Raw genomic sequence first — 5,000 nt, forward strand, 5'->3', positions numbered from 1 at the left:
CAGAGAGAACGAGCAGAGGCGGTGATACGGAAGAAAGAAGAAAAGGAAGCAAGCCTAGGAAAAAAGATAAAAGAGGCCGTTCAGAAGGAATGGGCCGAGGCCCCGCCCTCATATAACCCTCAGTACCATCCTCCAGCGAGGCCTGTCGGAAGTGCCCCACCTTCCGGGCTCTACATGATGCAAGACCTGGAAGACAGAGAAGATGAATGGAAGGAAACTGAGGTGGACATACAGGGAACATCCACCGGATACCAAAGAATGAGGCATCGCATGCGGGAGCATGGAGAACCTATCAAAATGGAAGAAGGAGCTGCCGAATACGAGGATAGAACCCCAGTTGAGAGCGAAAGCCCACGGCTGGACCTCCCACAGGTAGGCAACAAGGAGAGGGACAGGGAACTACAGGAGTATATGAAAAACTGGACCCGCACTCCGGGGTGGCCGGAGCACGGGGAGATTCCCCCCAGCACTAGCACCCCGAGGCCAGGGTCACTGCCGAGGGTGCACAAGCAAAAAGACAAGAGACTGGGGGAAATACAGGAGCAGGAGGGGCATGGGACCAGGGGCAATCAAGAAGGTCGTAGGAGCGAGAGAGGGAGAGAGCGTGGGCGAGAGATTTGTTTTTCTTCCCCTTTTAGTTCTCTCACGCCCTACACTAAAGTCAAGGTGATTCAACATATATATATATATATATATATATACACGTAAATATATTCCTGTAAAAAAAAAAAAAAGAAAAAATCAGTATTTCTTGAAGTTATCAGTCCGTAGAGAACTTTACTAACAGTTTATGTGTTGTGCGGTGTGCCACATAGTTTCTTCTGCACAGGCATAGTCATTTGCCTGACTAATGATAAAATTGACATGTGAACCTGTTTGTTTTGAGTGATATTAATAAAAAACCCTGAAAAGTAAAACCGACCCGAGGTTACAGTCTCTGGCTGATCACAATGTGGTCCGTATCAGGCTAGGTCACATCCTCCCTGTTGAGATAATGTTGAGCCTAAACATTTGGTTTTAGAGAGCAGTCTACCTTCATGAACTGACTCGCTAACAAGAGCTGGAGTAACCATAACTAATTTGTGTATCGGTGATTCTCATACGGGTATGTGTCTATACAATATCTTAAGCAGTGTAAATGCGAATTCTTCTGGCGTGTGGTATTCATGTTGCATAATGCTGAATAATTTCTGCATGTTTTCTCTTTAAATGCTGGTTATGTCCAATGATAAGTAATTAGTAAGGTCAGATGGCAGTAGTAGTCTGCACATTTTAAACTCTCTGTAAGGTGTTGTACGCATGTTACAGATGTGATATCTGAGTCCGTAACATTAGAATAAGGTGATGATTTGAATACTTAATGTGGAAGTCGGGTTTTGCAGGGAGTACGAGTATCTGGATTAGACAGCCTTGCATAATGGTTCCTTTTGCCGACATGTTGTGCTGATATGAGTTTGGGAGTTGTTTTTTTCCTGAACCGTAGATTGGTGAATAGAATAGAGTAGTTATGCAAATATATATATGTGTGTGGGTGTGTATATATATACATATGTGCTATACGGTGTGCTATGGATATGTCATACAAAGTATACGAGTTACAATATTTAAATGATACAAAGCAGTGGTCACAAACTCGAGGAAGGGAGGATATACTGCACAACCTGTGAAGTGAACTGAATTGATAATACGTTATACAGCAGCTGAGAACTGATAAAAACTGAGAGCTGAGAACTGGATGCAGGTGTGTGTGATCTGGGAATTGCAGTTCATGGCAGCCAGCCATGTTTGTGGACCGCAGTGCAGGATGAGAAATGTGGTTTGTGACATGAGTAGATTTAACACTACCTTAATATGGTCAAAAACAGTTTAAATGAAATGGATACTTTTATAGGACAAATCTTATGCCTTTCACAATTGGGCGTTCAGCCAAGGTAACAACTTGGTGGTAAATTGAAACAAAGCTCACAGATGATAAATTTTATTTTAGACTAAGTTAAATACATATTCACATTCCTCCAAAGTGAGCGACATTTAAATGTCATGTATGTAGGGTCTGAGTGATATTTTGAGTGTGGTATAAGTTAATAAGAGTTAAAAGGGGTACATGCATGTCCAGTTAGACTAAACACTATTGTGGTATACATAAAACCAAATTCACTAGGTTGTTTTGAATAGTAATTAGGGGGATAAAAGTGACTAGAGGACTGTAAATGCATATCTAGATCTCAACCTCATTTACTCTATTTTAGTTCTATCTTATTGGGATTATCACTCGTTAGCACAGGTGGGATATTAATATGTTAGGTTAGTGTACACCACAAATTTTTAGACTAAAGGAATTTTGTTCTCCTTTCTCAATATCTTTCTGGTAAATGAAAATCAAGAAGGGATAAGAATGTATCATTGCCAATTGGGATTGTATTGTTGAAGTAAACAGACTAGAACTATTTTCCAGGTTAACTATACATGAGAGTGGAAGACCCCTTTATGAGAGGTGTTATTCGTTTGATTAGAGCAGTAGAGATTACGTTATTAATTTTTTAAATGATTTGATAGACCAACATTATTTAATCTCTGCAGCAATATTTTCTGATTCACTGTGTTGAGAGCCTCTTCTAAATCAACAGACAGGGAAGTGCAGAGGGTACCGTGACACTGTCTTAAGACTCTCAAAACAACAGTTGTGCTGATATGGTTATATGACCTTAGACTTCTTGCAGACTGATAACATGTGAACGGTTCACTGAAAAAGCTTTCTACAAGGGACATAGGCCAGGAGGCTTTGTTATTGGACTGTAATGATCTAATATAGTTGGATGTCCCTGATTTGATAAGAAATGAAATAAAATAAATAAATAAATAAGAAAGCTGATTTCCAAATTTTTGGTATAGCCCCGTTGTCTAATGGAAGATTAAAATGATAAATTAAAAGAGATGGAATAATATCAACTGCTAAGTTTAGAAATACAGACTCCACACAATCAGGGCCTTGTGATGTGTTTATATCGAACTTGAGTGATCTGTACACATCAGAAGTCTTAACACGTTAAAAACTGAACTCCTCATTTTGAATTGTTTTTAATAGCTTCCTGCTTTATTAAAATCAGGGTATAGTAAATCACGATAAATATTCCCCGTTTTAAGGCCTAGATCTGATGCATAAATTGAACATTTAATGATGGGTTTTGCAGTTGTGTGTTCCCAGTTGTCTGTCTCCAGTTTCCAGTACTATTGTCCTGTAAACAATATCTTCGATCCTCAGAAAAGGATGAGGGGACATGCCCACTTAATCTAACATTATTACAACAAGCTGTGATAACAAATGCGATAAGTTCTGCAACCCAACCAACCCACCCAGTAACCATAATTTATAGTATGATGTATATACAGTATGTATATATATATATATATATATATATATATATATATATATATATATATATATATATATATATATATATATATATATATATATATATATATGATGTCCCGACTGTAACCTGTAACTGTAATTCCATTCCACATGATATTATTGATCAGCGCTTTTTCCAAGTGACTGCATGTGAGAGCTCAAGGCCGTTACTCCCCTTAACAATTCCTAGATCAGTAGTACACCTGGAAGCGTCTCCTTCGGGGGCTGTGGGCTCCCCTGCGGTGTACTCCTCTGTGGTCATAGACTCCCTTGCACGCTCCCAAGGCCATCAGGACATGATTGGGGTCATCCTCCGCCCCATAAAAGCACAACAAATGTTCCTGGACGTTATCAAGTATGGTCTGCAGTAGATCACTGATTGCTCACTAAAGGACAACATCCTGGGATCCGGGTGTTCTTTGGACAAGCCTGACATTGAATGGACCTATGCTTTGCACCTGTACTATGGCTGGCAAACTACAACAAAGACTGTGTCTTACATGTGACTGAAAAGGGGGGGTGCTGCTGGGGGGGGGGGGGGCCCGGCTCAGGAGAGTGGGGCGCTTACAGGGCTGTAGTTTATGTATTGAAAACATTGGATTTGGTGGCACAAGGATTGCCAGGCTGGAGAGGCTCTCTTAGTGCGGATCATTGGGAAAATTGCTCTCTCACACATCGATCTTACGTTCATCACACCAGGTCATTTCTATTTTGAAAGAACAGGATATGGGGATATGGGGTTAATCTATGTACCACCCGAACTAAAATTCTTAAACCTGTTAGTGTGCCTCACACACCAACTGTAGTGTTGTAGTGCCTAATTAATTCTGTGGAGCCAGTCACTGAGAGCACTCACGATTGCCTAGCCGAAATTCACATTTTCTCGAGCTTAAAAGTTTCGGATCAGAAATTTCATAAACATTATGAACACCCTGTTCTGCCCAATTGGCTGAATTGAAGTCTATCACTAAAGAATGCAACCTGGTTAAGGGTAGAATTGTTAAAAAAGATAAATACTGACGTTTAGGCCCATGGATTGTGTCGTCTGTTTGGAGTTGTTTGAACGCAATGAGGTTCTAGGAAAAAAATTGGAACGCCACTTATTGAACAAATAGATTAATTGAATTCGGACTGCACTTCTTGCTGTATGTATTATAGATGCCCATGATCTTAGCCAGTGTGCGAGGGGGAAGGTAGGGAAATGATCTCTGTACTTGCAGGCAACGGTGGAGGATAAACTAAGTGTGATATTTATGCTCGAAAATTTCTTCCTTGACCAGGGATAGGTCCCAGATCTGACATACCATCTCAAGTTAACGTAATTTGTGCTGATACTAAACGTATTTCGGTAGATGCTCTACCTCTTGCACCAATGACCTATCACATGCAGGCTAACAGCAATATGTATCTAACACTGCATGAAATGCTTACGGGTCGACCCATGTCTGTGTCTGTTCCTTATGATGGACTGTCGCTGGAGTAATTGCAGATGAATCAAAAACATATATGAGACCACTAACTATTACGTATGAAGCTATATATTCACAAGAACAGAGCTGAGTGCAGTGTTATGTGTGAGGCGGTTCCG

This window comes from Ictalurus furcatus, chromosome 20, assembly GCF_023375685.1.
Source record: "Ictalurus furcatus strain D&B chromosome 20, Billie_1.0, whole genome shotgun sequence".
NCBI lineage: Eukaryota > Metazoa > Chordata > Actinopteri > Siluriformes > Ictaluridae > Ictalurus > Ictalurus furcatus.